The sequence below is a fragment of the Pleurodeles waltl genome, chromosome 4_1 (genome assembly GCF_031143425.1).
Source record: "Pleurodeles waltl isolate 20211129_DDA chromosome 4_1, aPleWal1.hap1.20221129, whole genome shotgun sequence".
NCBI lineage: Eukaryota > Metazoa > Chordata > Amphibia > Caudata > Salamandridae > Pleurodeles > Pleurodeles waltl.
Window position 1 is genome coordinate 196,214,434 of NC_090442.1, and position 16,736 is coordinate 196,231,169.

Genomic DNA, 16,736 nt, shown 5'->3' on the forward strand with positions numbered 1-16,736 from the left:
GGGTGAACTCTCACACTAACCTGGGCTCAACACCCTGATAGCTGTTGCACAGAGCAGAAAGGCTCAAATTAGGGCAATGTGTAAGTATTTATGCAGTACCAATAAAGTAAAGAAGTCGAAATGCAAAACAATAAAAATCTCAAACCAAATCAGAACAAGAGAGTAAAATGTAACAAACAAAATTGCATTAAAATTACAAAAATCATATAAGGGGAACTGGAGATCTGAATTTTAAATGTTTAAGTAGAAGTAGCACCAAAAAAGCACAAAGCAGCAATAATAGTCAATGGTCAAGGTAGACTGTGACCTAGCCGCTATTTGAGGCTGATCGCTCAGGAGCATGGGACATATAGACCACGCAAGTTCGGTTTTTTCAAAGATTTTACCTTCTGACTTAGCACCTGATTTAGAGTTTGGCGGAGAGGTGACGGAATTATATTTCTGGGGACGGGATATCCGTTATATTTGGGGAGATAGGATATCTGTCATCATTGTGATGGATTAACCCCGACGGAGTAACCCTTCCGCCAAACTTTAAATCGGGCCCTTAGTCCTTTAAGTCCCATTCCACCACAGGAGTACACTTCTGAAGCCCCCAGGACTCAGGGGAGTGTCATAGGGTGTCAAGCAGAGGCCAGCAGAAGCTCCAGTCCAGGTCCAGTTGGTACTGGTCAGCTGGGCCTTTCAGAAAAAGGTATTTTGTAGCTTTCTGTAGCCAAATAGGAGTCTATCTGACTTTTGGACCCTTGGAGTCACTTCTTTATCCTGGGTGCAAGAGGTAGCAGGTCCAGTTCTTCTTTATGGCTCCTCTCAGGTCACAGACAGCAGGTCTATTCCTCTTCTGTTCTACCTCAGGTCCAGCAGTGTTCTGATGTATATGACTGGAGATGCAACATTTATGCCTAGCATTAGCTAGTCGGTGGCAGTGACTCTGGGCATTGCCCTAACCAACGGGATACTAGTTTCCGCGGCTAATTCTACCCACTTTGGGCATTTTCAGGATTGCAGAAGACTTTGGCCACACTCAACTTAAGCTCTGAGGGTATTTGTGGGGAATGTACTACAGTAATCCTATTGTCTTCCCACATCTACCACTGACAACCAGTTTGGAGTGGGTATAGTATCCACAACAAACCCAGAGACATTTGATGTAATTTGACATGTCCTCATGATGTCATAGAACATGTCATGAGTGATGTAATATGTGAGGTCATAAGCAGGGCATGGCGGGGCACAAGTTATAGTTAGCTCTGCTAATTATACCTGGTGAATTTCATTTTTTTTTTTTGTTCAAAACTTGAATGTTGTGACCGACATATTCACCTAACTATAAAATAACTTTAATATTTGTGTATATATATATATCAGTCTTGGGTTTTTCGGTCCGGATAGGACCTGGCTTGGCAGTAAGGACTCAACTGTTTCTATTGGAACTGATTTGTATATAGCTAGGTCTAATCTGAGGTGGCATGGTGGGCAAAAGAAGAATGGGTTGGAATTCTACCCCAAGCGATTGCCAGTGGTTAGAAGTAATGCAAGTGTCCTCCCATCACCTTTTGTGTGTTTGACCTGGGTGTTATTACACAGATTTCGGTAGTACATGCACTGTATAAGTGTTTGTGAATCCCATCACAATCTATTTATCTAGAGCTATAGCGAGTCAATTTGTTGTACAGCTTCTAGCATGCTTACTAGGGTATCTCAGGACTGCAGTGGTTCGGGAAGTTTTGGGGTATTTTTTGCAGTTTTATATAGCACAAACTCAACTGAAGGTATTGAAGTGCTTTACGTGAGTACCAGTTACATTACACAAGGTTACATGTATTTTTTTAGGCATGGGGAGATTAAGTGGTTTACACAGAATCACAGGATGTTGAGCTGATGCTGAGACTCAAATTTGGTTCCCTAGTTTCAAAGTCAGCAGCTCTGCAGGAACACCACATCCTCTCCCATTATTGATTAAACAGAAATAATGGTTGAGGCCACGCAAGGTTTATAAGTAAAATGCAGACATGGCAAGCGATAACATGGACAGGAGGTGGGGGAAAGCCACAACACAGAGGGTGGGTGGGGGAAAGCAAAAACATGGAGAGCGGATGGGGGCAATAAATAACACGGACAGGTGGGAATGGGCAAGCAACAATATGGACTGGGGATAAAAGCATACAGATAAAAGAAAGATACACAGAGAGGGGGGGAGAAGCACATGAGAGAGCTTGCCGGCAAACACATGTACTCTTATGGAATGCTTCAACAAAAAGAAAAAAAGTAGCACCGAAAGACTAAGCATTGGAAGTACACAAGTACCTGGGCTAAGTTCCAGGGGAGAGCCAAACACAAGAAGAGGAAGTGGAGTCAGCACAAGCTGTCCATCCTAGTAGATTATTCCAGCTAGTTTGGCATTTAACACACATTATTACAATAGTGATCTCAGCACTTTAGAAAATAGATATGTTTCTTAAGTAAGTTAACTATACATATTCTGCAGATTCTATTGAAAATTATTTTGTCCAGCAAAGAAGCACGGTATCAACATTCCACAACCCTTTCAGTTCTGTCTTTAGGAGTAAAATAGATTGTCTACATTATTTACAACGGTGTGCTGAGCAGAAAACAAGCTTATATGTATTAACTTTTGTAATAAAATGCAAGCCTCTTTTATACTGTGTATCCACTTTGAGTTTTTAAATTCTTCAATTTAAGCTTTACTACGTTCACGGGGTCAAGCCTCTAATATATTATTACTATATATGTGTAGTAATACAAAGCATTTTAAGATTCGAGGGCATCGAAAAAATGCAGTGTTTCAGATTCCTCTAAACTCTGAGTGGCTTTTTGGAATAAGGACTACTACTTTGAATACAGTGTATTTGATGTAAAGATAAACTGACATGAAAGGGGAAAGAAAATACTCTCATAACAAAGAAGTAATCTTTCTTTCCACCCTGTCTGAATTACATTTACATATGTGAGGTTTTGGATTCCTGTTGCAGACATATGACGCCATTGCTGCTTACCCCTCCTGGATACCTTAACACCACCTGGACACATTTCTCACCTCTTTACATCATGGAAGCAGCAATCAACAAGTAGAAGGTGAACAGTTAACCTTTGACTTTTAGATAACCTTCAAACGGGTAACACTTTAATAACTTTTGATGAAATCTGCAAATTATCAAGCAGGTGGTAGATCATGTGGTAAACTGACCAAATACATAATTATGTGGAAATGGCACGACCACAAAGTTGCATACGTCCAGTTGTCCTGGACTTAGCCAGATTTCTAATTTTGAAAAGGGGGCAGCAGTATAACAAAACTGTGGACTAAAGATTACTGAAAGAAAAGGGGAGTCACATCTATGAAGAATATGAGGAGCCCTGCTTTAGTGGATACTCGCTGAGCTCCCTGGCTACCTGAGATTATCAGATTACCCTGTGTCACCAAAGCCACCCTTCTCCGGTCCATTAGAAATCACTGTATGTATTTATCATTATTTTCAGGTTTGTTAGTTCACTTGGGTCAGCTTAGGCGAACCGAGACTTCCTCCTCCAGAATGCAAAGACATGGTGTCATCTGGCAACTTTATAGGCCAGACATAGAATTCCTCATATTTAACAGTACTTCCTTCTTGAAACGATTCCCTAGGTTGAAGCGGGCAGGATCTGTAGGCATGATGTGCCCATACATGTTTTTTTTTATTTAACCAGCTCCCCTACCTTTTGATAAAAGACAACCATCCCCGGACGATTAATTCCACCAGTTGAGATGCCCCCGCTGAAAAGGAAGGTAGGACGTCTCCTGTGTTGTGAAGCCAAGGGTGGGGCACAAAACTAACCAAGAAAAACAGGTTTTCTTGCGGGGCGCCCTGCTGTCTGAAAGAAATGTAAATGTGTGCAATTCATTAATCAGCAGATGTAAAGGCTACTTTAAAAGCCAATATTAGTTTTAACTGATGGAGTCACTTGAAGCTTTATGATGGTAAATATGTATTCCTTTTGAGAGGTATCGGAAGGGTGTTACCTTTTGAGCTGTGGAAAGCCTGCTTTAAATGGACACTTGTAAAAATGTCTGCGATAGGTACAGCTTGACTGTGGATTAGTAAAATCTATATTTTAAAAGTACTTTTTTAATCTTAAATCTTTATCTTTTTGCACATTTTGTGTCAGGCTTATACTTTATGTAGTCAGTCGCGGCTCGCAGCGCGGAAAAGGGGCAGGATGGCATGTAGCGGGGGGAACGACGACAACAAAACAAACAGGAAATTAAGTTAAATTTTTTTTTTAAAACTTACCTGACTCCCCTCCGCCGTGCCGCTCATCTAGCTCCACTGCAGGCACAGGCTCCCAGCCTGCCCTGCGGCCAATCCTAATGCTGCTCTCATGCTACTGGCAGCATGAAAACAGCATTAGGATTGGCCGGGGCACCCTGGCTTGGCACTCACAGGCAGACTGGGAGCCTGTGTCTGCTCTCTTCAACCCGGCAACAAAGTGCTGGGTTGGAGTGAGCTTAGTGCACATGTGTGTTTGGCCGGTCCAAGAAGGCCGGCCGGCCAAACACACATGCGCACTGAGGGGAGTGCACACCACTCCCCTCAGTGATCATCACCCCCATGGCCCCGCCCCTTTAAAAATAAAGCGATAGGATAGTTTTTTATCGTTTTTTTTTTTTTTAAGTTTTGCAGGTGCTGCTGGCGGGGGTGGTGACGCTCCTCCGCCATAGTGGAGGAGCCACCGCTGTACATAGTGCAAGTTTGCAATTACGATATATATTCACAGTGCTTTCTGTCGCAGGCTGGGACCTTGTAGCACTAAAAATACACAACCACATTAACCAGCAGATGTTTTGTAACATAAAGTAGTGCATTTCTCCCTGAATATTTTCACTTGCCTTTAATTCTCAGTTAAGGTGGGTGATATCATATATGTAGTTACGTGAACGTGAAAGAACAACAAAACAGCTACAGAACATGTTGTTCTTTTTTGGCACGCAGTTCACACACCCCTACACTCACTCACCCCTCCCCCACTGCACTCAGGATCCTCTTCCCCGTACACTTTTAATGCACTTCATCCCCTGAACGATTCTAACCTGTCAATTAAAGTTACTCACCAAAATACGGCCTCGGACCGCGTCAATGATAACTTTTTCTTCACCTTAAATTCGAGACAGGTGGCGGGAAAAAAACCCGAAATGTCCTAAAGTTCTAAGAAGTCCTTGGAGGTCCGGGAGGCAAGCTTTCCAAGCACAGCGGTGACGTTCAAGGTGGTCTCCTTCCCGGGGATTGCGTCTGCCCGGTGCAGCCAGGCGCGTGGTGGCCGTTGCCGCGTGTTTGGACGCAGGTGTGTGCAGTGCAGCGTTGCAACAGGCAGGACCGTTGTCCTGGCACACCTCGGACGCGCAGGCCGTCACTAGGGATTTCACCCACCCCTCCCGTCCCCCGGAAAGAGCGTGTGCTAATGCAACACGTCCAGACGACTGCATGGAAAACAACTCGGAACACCGCTCCCAGAGCAGCTACTCGGGGAGAAGTGTTGCGCACGCAGCCGCGAGGGAGGAAACAACGCCGGTCCCCGTTGAGCAGGGGAGATATATCTCCTCTTGGCTGTAGTGCCATGTGTGTTTAACTTAAGACTCCTCCGTGTGTTTTTTATGCAGCCTTGCACGGGTGTACAGAGATATGGGCACCGCCTGGGCAAAGGACACACGGCTCTCGTTACAAAGGTTGGTAATTAATGCTAGGTGTTACTTAAAATTGTTCCGGGTGATAATTCTGTGAAAAAATTATATGCAGAATTACCACTCCGCTGCACTCCGGACGAGGGCCTGTTACAGCCCTAAATTGCGTGCATGGTCAAAAAGCCTCATATTCTAGAAAAAAAAATGCAAATCTGCCAGTTTTAATGAGAGCCCTTCCCAACCGTCATTCCTCCCTCTTCTGTCGTGTTTTCCAACCCGACATGTTGTATTTTTGGCTCCAGCTGCAGGGCACGCAGATATATTGCCCCCCATTTAGGATAGAGATAAGATGCCCTCTGCCTAGGGCATTGACTGTGTTTAACACTCTCTGCATGCTGGTAATTGCCCACTCGCCTTCGCCTTATGGGCATGAACAGGACCGGCGTTGGCGGTGGTGGTGCCCTGTGCAACACTCTTTCTTGGCACCCACCCACCTCATGACCACCTCCTCGGGTTCTTTCACTACCACCCGGCAAATGTGCCCCTCAACTCTCCATAGCCTGCCTTTCACATACATTCATTTGTTTTAAAGACCTTGTAACGGCTGGTTTTACTAATCCACTCAGCTATCCACATTAAAATATAGTTCTCTTCTTTGCAGCAGGCACATTAACCCTCTACTCTACCTTATGGCGATTCAAAGCTGCTGCTAGACAAAACTCTCATCTCTCTCCCTAGCAGGAACATTAATCACAAGTGGTATCTTGATATTTTAATTGCTTCCTGAAGGCTAGTCGCACAAGGAACTTTTCGGCAGGTGCTTTTAAATCGCAAGTTTAATAAATTATTGATAATCACAGCGCCCCCCCCCCCCTAAAATCAGCGACCCCCAATCCAGGTCAGCACTGGTGCAGCTGCACCGCTCGCACCGACCTAAAGCTGACTCTGGGCACTAACCACCAGTTGTGTGGGCAACAAGGCAATTAGCACCTGTCCTCTCACCGACCTTCCACACAAGCACGGAAACACGCCCATCATCTCTGAACCAAGAATGTACCTAAACCACAGTGGTTCAAGTCATTCGTCTTAGCATTCTGATTGACTAAGCCAATCTCAGCATTGCACACAGGGTGCAAATATGTGATGTGGTTCACGTGTTGTCCTTTTCCCTTCCCTGACACTATATTACACCCACAGATTCTCCAATTGGACACAGGCAGTATACAGATGTTTTGCATGCAATGTATTCCATATGCCCCTTACTAAGACAATTGTGAAGCCAGTTGCCAGCATGCAGACCATGAGAAATATTCCTTCTGGTAATGCCAAGAATGTTTTAACATATTTATGTGTTTTTGATTTTGGTGAGGGTCACTCCCAGGCACCTAAAAAAAGAGTCACTGTCATGCCTAAACCTGGATTACCTACTAAAAGGCAGTTTGACTATAGTTGGCAATTCACCAAAATGCCAAGTTTTGCAACTGTGGCATCAGGTGCTCTTTAACCCTTGATTACATCACAGAGTTGATGTGATGTGCAATAGTTGTCTCATCGCTGACAAGTGACTCCTTTTCATAATTGCACCACCCTTGTTATATTACAGGAACCTAATCCCTGGGTGGCCCGAGGCCATTGTGCATCACAGCGCCTAATTTAGTAACCATTTATTTGAATAAACATGAGTCCAAAAAACCTTCCAACAGGATAAACACAGAGAAAAACACATAAGGACCACAATATCCACTACCAAAGGCACCCACCTGCAACTGCTAGTGGGAAATTAATACCGATGGGGAAGCCAAGTGGCAGCAGCGCATATCTCAAGAATTGAAACACTCTAACTTCTACCTAGAAGGCAGCCATATTCCCGGGGAACGTCTAAGAATCTATTCAAGGTAAGTTAATCCACCTTTGTCATAAGCTGTTGACATAGAAGAGTGAAGCCATCGTCCCAGTGAAGAAACTGAACTTTTAATACCATGGTGGGCTATGCGTAAATTGACAGAAGGGCTGCCACAGTGATGCACTTCAGCTGCGCAATACAGACAGGCTGATACTGCTCTATAGATGTCAAGGGTACGAAGGCGATTGTCTAAAAAAAGAAAGGTACTTGAAAAAGGCAAGCAAGTTAATGTCTTGTGAAAATGCAATTCCGAAGAGACTAGAAACAAACCTCAGGCCGCACCTGGGCATGAAACAATCCAAAGAAAGACCTAAAAATAAGGAGTATGATGATCTAGAGATCAGAGCTCTCCCCCATCTTTGAGTCAAGTGGTGGTTAGTAGGAAATGGACTCAGATAGATTATAAAGAAAGAGACTCCAAAGGTTCAAAAGGACAACCATGAAGACTGACAAAACAATGTGTAAATTCCACATAGAGCATGGGCATTTAAGTTGAGTTTGAGACTGGTACAACCCCTTTAGAATTCTGACAACCAAGCCATCTATGGCTCACAGACTGAGCCAGAATTTGTGAAAAGCTCAACTGACAGCTCACTACACCTTAATAGTGGAAGTAGCAAGACCCAAATAAAAACCTTCTTGGAGGAATTCCAGAATCCTGGAAGGATCCCAGTCCGAGGCCTGAAAACTCTTTTTGAACGCTAAGAACTGAAGGTAGACCAGTGATGACCATAAGCCCTGTGGGTAGCTGGATGTCTGGAGGCTTGGAAAGCTGGAGCATTCCTTTAAGATAACCCCTGACACTGGCCTCTCAAACTTACAAGCCAAGATGTAAAGGCATTGGGGAGTCTTTGGTGGCGAGCCAGAGACCTAAGGGGACAGGGAAATAGTGAAGAAATCCATTCCTGGGTAATGGACATTTGACAAAAAGGAGACCCCAACTTATACTTGTCTAAAATGGGACCTATTAGAAGAAGAGACAGAACTCGGGAATGAAAGGAAAAGGGGTGAAGCCATACAAGGGAGTTGATGACCAAAGACATTGGAGAGCACCCACACCGCATGCCCCTGGTTCTTGGTGGCAGCAGCAGAAACTAGGGCACTAAGGCATTGACACTTGAAGCAAAGAAACACAGATAAAAAGCTCCAAATCCCCTGGGAGAGACAGAAAACCTGAGATAAGGGGGATACCCTGCTGAGAAAGGATGATAACCTCTTTTGTACACCACTGAAATGGGCAGCTGTTAGAGAAAGAAGATTGTTCTCTGCCCAGGAGTAAATCTGGACTGTTATTTATGTTAGATCTCTAGACCTGGTCTCTCCGTTTTGGTTCACATAAGCTTTGTAGGGTGAACTTCAGTTCTCTGCAGGGTCATTCTGTAGTAGTAAGCACAGACACCACACTGTGAAGGGGATGGCAGAGAATTCTGTCCAGTTTGAGAATATGCATACAACTTGGTCTGAGCAATGGCCCTCCACTGTGAGAGACCACAAGGTTGCTTTCCACCCTAGACCGGAAGAATCTATATCCAGTATGAGGGCTACAGGGAAGCAAAAGAGGCTTTCCCTTTTGCCAGATGATCCTCCTCGATTTCTAGAGACAATGGTTTTGGAGGATTCTCTGCAGGGTCCCAAGGCCGAAGAATATGATTAGAGACCATTCCCAGATGCAGTCTTTCTCTTGGAGTGATGAAGAACAATAAAGTTCAGGACAGTAAAGGACAGAGGCGAAACAGAATAAGGTCCAAAGCTTACCATCTTGCCCTCAAGTCATAGCCAATCTCAAGCATGGGCAATAATGTTTTTCATCGGGCTGCATGTGAGTCTGTAGAATGGCAATCCTGCCTCTAGGAGGAATATTGCACCCAAATCTGTCCAAATGTGGGTTCTGCTGAACTGTAAATCCTGTGTTGGAGTAATCTTGTACAGGTTGATGTTAAATCCATGATGCCAAAGCATCTTTCACAATAACGCGCGCCCTGAGGTAGCTATAAATTGCACCCCCACCATGCACAGTTTTCTCATCATTAATTTTACTGCTGGTGTTACAGTGGTACTATCAATGATGTCATAGAAGATGTCATGAGTGATGTAATATGTAGGCTAATTAGCAATGCATGGCCAGGGGTGCAAGTTATAGTTATCTTAGGGCATGAGTTATAGTTACTTTACATAACTCTAAGTATAACAGCTGAATTTCTATGGTTTTGTGCGTGTAAATTCAGAACCTAACTATAACGTTCCTCCAACCTTAGTTTTTTTCTGTGAATTTCTATGTATTTTTAACATTAAGTAATATGTAATTACTTTACATTAATCCAACCACCTCTACTTAAGGCCTTTAGCCTTGTGTGGCAGAGGTTGACCACCCTGCGGCCACCCCCGTAAGCACCCAACCCCAGGCCGCACACTGCATTTGGCCATAGGTTGCAGGAGTTGGCTGCAGGGCTTGGCCTGTGGCCAGGCCCTGGAGCCAACCCAGCTTAAGCACCTACTAACCCCATTGCCATGAACTGCCCATGTGCTGCAAGTGTTGAGCCCTGTGGCTGCCCCTCCATAAGCAACCAACCCCACCCACAGTCTTCAGTCATGTGCGGCAGAGGTTGGCTAGTGGCCAGCCCCCTGTAAGCACCCAACCCCACACCACACACTGCCTTTGGCCGTGCACAGCGAGGGTTGGCCGCAGGGCCTGGCCTGCGACCAGGCCCTGCAGCCAAGCCCCCCTCCTCCCTCGTAAGCACCCATGCCACACACGACCTTTGGCTGTGCACAGTGGGGGTTAGCGGCAGGACCAGGCCAGTGGCCAACCCCGCTGTAGGGTCCCCCTCCTGAGCAAATTTGGGCTTGTAGCTCATTTTACATAGTTGTAGTAGTTAAAAGGGAGATCAGTGTGCTCTGTTACCAGCAGCACATGGCAAGAAAAAAACACACTTGTCACAGTCACTACTTAAGTTATTGCACTCAAAAGAGCAATGATGCAAACAACTCCAGCAAGGATTTCAGATAACATTTGAAGGTGGAGCTTCAGACAGAATTCTAGTGCTTGCCCTTTTCCAAGGGCAAACATTTTCAATCATTTGTACTTAACAAAAGTGGAGCTTCAACTGGGGCACCTGCTTTGTTTATATTTGTAAGTGCTTCCGATTCAGTTTAATTTCTGTTAATGTGCATCAGTGCCAGAATGCATTTTAACTTGCTTATTTATCTAAGAATAGGCCACAGAATAGCGCAAATTGTCTATCCAATTGGACTACTCTGTACTGAGTTAATTGTGACTGCTACCTAGCTGGGTAAACATATACTGCATATTCTACACGATAGCTGCGTAATGCAGAGGTAATGTCCTCCAGTGACCTTGTGTGTCTGTAATTTTTGAAATGTGATAGTTCCTCGAGCATTTACACACACAATGCTGCGATAACATGAATCCTGGTGCTGAGAACACCAGGAGACTACAAAGAGTTTAATCTCCACCAAACAAGATGTACTTCCTCCTAATTATATGTAGTAAGTGCTTCTTTGTTTGGTGAAGATGTGTTCATATTCCTCGCATGTTGGACCGCAAGGGGGGGGGAGCCTGAATGCCCCTGCAGCCCCTGCCGGCTCCCTACCTCCCAGAGTCGGCATTGCTCCCTCATGCAGGGAGCTGCAAAAAATGCAGCTCCCTGCACACAGGAGCAGTCGTTTCCCAGCAAGCAGTGTTCCTGCTTTCGTCCTCTGGGAGCAGGCTTACAGGTTGCTCTCACTTGGCAGGAGTTTCAAAGCTCCCGGCAAGCAACAGCAAACTACTGCCTCCCAAGGGTAGGCAGCTCGGGAGACAGGGAGCTGGCCCTGTGGGGTGTCAAACCCTAGGGCCATTATTGGCTCCAGGAGGGGAGGCATGGTGTCCCTGTCCTGTGGGACTCTCAGCAACACTAAAGGTCCCCAGCGACTCCCCCTTTTGGGTTGAGTCCTCCTGGGCCTTGCTGGTCCCCGGCAGCACCACTTTTCCACTAACCACGAGTTTGCCTTTGTTGGTGGAAGTCCTGCAACAAAACCCCATCTGCAATCTTCACTCCAGCGTGGGACATCTTCTGCATCCACCAGGAACTCTTCTCCGGCTCCAGGGCTGCGGTGCTGACCTGTTCTTCCTCACTGTCGACCAACTCCTGCAAGTACAGCTGGGTAGGTAGTAGCTCCACTGTGACTCTTGGGCTTGGTCCCCTCGCTCCACAGGTCTTCTTCTCCAGGAACCCACCGCTGGTTTCTTGAAGTCTTCTATGGGTGTCTTCTTATCGTCTTTTTTTCCTTTTGGGTGTTTTGGGGAAATTCCAGTGATTTACTCCTGCTTCCCTGGTCACTGGGGGGTATTGTGTTACTTACCTCTGTGGTTTTCTAGTACCACCAGCTCCCCTCTACACATTCCAATTACCTAGATGGGGGTCCTGTGTTCGCACTTTATTTTTTTTAGTATATGGTTTGGGCTCGCCCTAGGGTCACTATTGGTTATCTGAATTTACACGGTTTTCTAACCTTTTCTATGCCTATTTCTGATTGCTAGAGTACATATTCAGTGTGTTTACTTACCTCCTAAGAGAGTATTGCCTTTTTAGTAATTTTGGTATTCTGTCACTAAAATAGTACCGTTATTTTTGTAATACTGTGTGGTTCCTTTTATAGCTGTAAGTGCATTGTGACTACAGTGGTATTTGCATGACCTTTGCATGTCTCCTATATAGGCCTTGGCTGTTTATCCACAGCTACCTCCAGAGAGTGTGGCTTCTAGACACTGTCTACACTACGCTAATAGGGGATACCTGGACCTGGTATAAGGTGTAAGTACCATAGGTACCCACCACACACCAGGCCAGCTTCCTATATTACTCTAAAACTACTGAACGGATTTACACCAAATAACAAAAAGAGTTCTTTCTGGAACAAGAACTACCTTTCTGACATTTTTGGTGTAATTCCGTCTATTGGTTTGGGCTGTAGTTGTGTTCAAAATCACCATAGAAAATGACATGGGGAAAAAGCATTTTGGGACCCCCCTTTTTTCTAGGCCCATGCTTGACAAATCACCAAGAAACTTCCAGGACAGCAGCTAAAGTGAGTGCCAAACCAGTTTTGAAAATTTCCTGAAGATTCGTCAAACGGCACTAAGTTATTGGCAAAACAAAAAATGCTTCTCCTATGGAAACTAGGTCCTGACTATAGCTACCTACTAGTGACTGCCAGTAGGGTGGAGATATATATATATATATATGTATATATATATATGTATATACATACATATATACATCCTACTGACAGTCGCCAGTAAGTAGTTATAGTTAGAACCTAGTTTCCATTGGAAAAATATTTCTTGACCTGCCTGTATCTTTAGCACTGTTTGACGAGTCTTCACAGAATTTTCCAAAAAAGTGTGCCCAAGAATCTCGTTATTCATGGGAAGTTTTGTGGTGATCCATCAAGCAGGGTCAAGAAAAAGAGGGGTATGTGGGGAGGGGGGGTGCAAAAAAGTGTGTTTCCCACAAAGATTTTAGACATGACTGCAGCCTGAACCGCTGGACAGAATTATACCAGATTTGGCAGGAAGGCAGCTCTTGGTCCAGAAAGCTCCCCTATTTTGTTTGGTGTAAATCCATTCAGTAGTTTTTGAAATATTTAAAGAAAACCAAAATTGTATGTCTAGAGACGCAAAGTCTTTGTGGATCTTCCCGAGCTAATGCAGCAATCTGATTGGCTGCCAACCCTTCAACCAGGAAGTGTGGGCAGCCAGTTTGAGACTTCGCTCCAGCTGAGTCTAAAAAAAGAAAAAAGGGCAGGATACTGTTACCCTACCCCCTAGCCTCGGTACAGGAGTCCCTCAGGGTCCCCTATGGCTAGAAAGCATTTTTTTTATAATATCACAGCGAAAATCTTGAATAGTCGCAAATTTTGCTGTGATGTAAAAAAAAAAAGCGTGGTCTCCTGGTGTTTGCTTCTATTTTTGCTCCCAGGTGAACCCGATCCCGGGGGCACATTATTTTAAAGAGTAGATGTATGGGGCTCTCCTCCTAGGGATTACTGAAGCCCCAGGGACTGCTTCCTCCCCAGTGCTTTGCATATAAAGTATGCGGGCCCCTCTGCTCCCCGGGTAACATCACCTTCCTGGGGCAAACTTGTAAAAACATGCAGGTTTCCGCCAATGACCCCGCGCTGCCCTGGGGACCGCCACCTTCCCGGGGCAATGATTATTATGTATAGGGAGGGCCATGCAGCCCCCAGTGCCCCGGGAACTGCCACTTCCCCAGGGCAATCAACATAATAAATGGGAGGCTGCAGCCCCCTCCCCCCTGCACTCTGGGGACCACCACCTCCCCGCGGCTCAAGTAACTACCTCCCTGGGGCTAAAATGAAATGCTGGAGGGGGGCCACGCAGCCCCAACCCCTCATGGTGCCATAGATGGCCCTGCGGACTGACACCCCACAGGGGTGGCTACAGCTACCTCCCGAGGTACCCACCCTTCAGAGGTAGCTGTTTGCTTTTGCTTGGTGGAGCTCCCGGGCCCCACCAAGCAAAAGCAAACATAATTTCACTTTCAGCAAGCAGGAGCTGATGCGCTATATATTTCCCCAATGAAGTAGCACTTACTAATTAGCCAGTAGAAACTACTCCAGTTGAGTAGACATTTTGCATAAAAACGGTGCCTCTTCGTGGATAAATACGCAGGGCAGGATTCATTCTGGCACGATGCTCATCTCTCAGAAATTAAACTTCAACAGGAAGCACTCATAGATATAAACAAAGCAGGTGTCCACATTGAAGCTCCACTTCTGTAAAGTACTAATCATCCTAACTTTGTGTGCATGGCCTAGGCTAAGAAAGTGTGTTTTTCCTGCATTACCATCTTGAAAAGTTATCTGTAATCCTTGATGAAGGTGTTTGCATCCTTGCCTTTTTCGAGCGCAATAGTCGCAATGTAGTGACTGATGAATAGGCTCTTTCTTGTCAACTGCTGCTGAGACCCACCCTGCCATGCACGGTCAAAGGCTGTGTGCGACAAGGGGTTGAGTGGCTGTAGGGCATTGGCCCCAGGGCCTGGCCAACTCCCTTAACCACCCAACCCAGCTCTGCATACAGCCTTTGGCTGTGTGTGGTGGGAGTTGCCTGCAGGACCTGTCTCTCTGGGTGTTAGAATAGGTGTGAGAGGGTGTCTGGGTGTGAAAGTGGATGGGAGAGTGCCCATGTGGGTGTGAGAGTGTCTGGGTGTAAGAGGGTGTGTGAGTTTTTGTGTGGGTCTGTGAGTGTATGTGTGAGAATCTGAGTGGGTCTGTTCATTTCTGACTGAGTGCATGAGTATCTAAGTGGGTCTGTGAGAGCGTGAGTCTGAGTGGGTGTGTGAGTGGGTTCATGGGTGTCTGAGTGGGTCTGTGAATGGGTGTGTGAGTCTCTGAGTGGGTCTGTAAGTGGGTGCCTGAGTGTCTGAGCCGGACTGTGAGTGAGTGCATGAGTCTCTGAGTGGGTCTGTGAGTGGGTGCATGTGTCTGAGTGAGTGTGTCAGTAGCTGTGTGAGTGACTGCCACAAAGGAACCTCACCTGCCCATTTATGGAACAAAAGTCCACAGCACTGCATTAAATATCTACGCAAGTGGAGTTCTTTATGCCTCCTTGGGTAAATGTCCAGTATGTATTCGACACTACAGCTGCGTAATGGAGCACAAAAAAATGTCACCAGTGACTTTAGGTGCATTTTGCCAACATCATTGTTCCTGTTGCCTGTTTCTCTAGAATTCTGTGAATACACAAATCCTCCTAAGAGAGGCCAACGAGACTACAAAGTTGTAAATCTCCACCAAATGAGGGTCCCTCCTCTCATCTATATGAAGTAAGGGCTTCTTTGTTTTGTGGAGATGTCCTCATATTCCTCAGCATTAAAAAGTGCCATCAAAATTGGCGGGAAACACACTGGAGGCCCTTTGGGAAGTGTCCATTATCCTGGCAAAAGGGGGGGAGACATATGCATACTACTAAAGTAGACTGTGCGAGGGGAAGCTGGCACAGCTTCCAGGTGATTTGCACAGTTGCATACTCTTAGCAATTTAAAGGGAGAACCATGTTATGTAGGGGTAATGGGGACCCCATCCCCTGGGGCCAACTCTATTCAGTGGGGAGAAGGGCTATGCTGCCCCCCTTTCTGGGTCAATTTCGGCCAGGTGACCCCATCTTCCAGGGCTTCGCCATGTAACCTGGTGCCCCACAGGGCACCCAGTGTGCACGATGGGGTCTGCGAGGGGAGCCTTAAGGCCCCCGCTGTCGCAGCCAGCTCCCCTTATCCGGCAGGAGCCAGCATTGCTTTTTCACACAGGGAGCTGCTAAACATGCAGCTCCCTGTCTGCAACAGCAATTGTTTCATGATGAAACCTCTGCTTCCTGTGGGCAGGAGCATTTTGACACCTCTCACCTGCTGGAAGCAGAGTGTTTGCTCTGACTTGGCGGGAGCTGTCAAAGCTCTTGCCAAGTCAGAGCAGACAGATAGGTCCCAGGGTGGGCACTCCGGCACATAGCAGGAGCCGGCCCTGGGGGGGTGGCGGTCCCCAGGGCTATTCCCCCCCAAGCATTTTATCTTAGCCCTGGAGAGGTGTCTGTCTCTGGTGCTGTGGAGGTGCCCTAATCGCACTGATTTGCCCCAGGAAGGTGGTGGCCTCCAGGCATCATTATATTTAAGCCCTGGGAAGCTGGTGGTCCCCAGGGCTGCTTGGGGGCCGCACAGCCCCCCTTAATGGCATTGACTTGCCCCTAGAGGTGGTGTACCTGGGTCCACAAACGACACCCTACATCATTTTATTTCAGCCCTGGGGAGGTGGCAGTTCCTGGGGCTGCAGGGGGGTGGGCGGGGTGTGTGCGCCCCCTTATTTGCAATGAATTTCCCTGAGGAGGTGGTGGTCCTTGGGGTTGGGGATCGGCAATGGACCCCCTTCATCGTTTTCTTTCAGCCCTGGGTAGGTGGTGGCCCCCAGGGCTACAGGGTAGGCCATTTTGGCCTCCCCCTCTGAAAGAACTGTTTTGCCCTAGGGAAGTGGTAGTCTCCTGGGTGGGGAGGCGCACCCCCACTTACTTATTTAATAAAGTGGTCCCCGGGACACAAAGAGACTTAGGAGGGGGGCCCAGTGTGCGCCACCCTCCTTTTTTTT

General features: G+C 46.4%; 1 protein-coding gene across 1 annotated transcript in view; it reads right to left on the minus strand.

Annotated features, from left to right (window-relative positions):
* Positions 1-5,526, minus strand: part of ADIPOR2 (adiponectin receptor 2) — a 311,375-nt gene extending 305,849 nt beyond the window's left edge. The window contains exon 1 of the mRNA XM_069228093.1: positions 5,111-5,526. The gene's annotated coding sequence lies outside the window, so the exon portion shown is untranslated. The remainder of the gene's footprint in view (positions 1-5,110) is intronic.
* Positions 5,527-16,736: the final 11,210 nt, after the last annotated feature.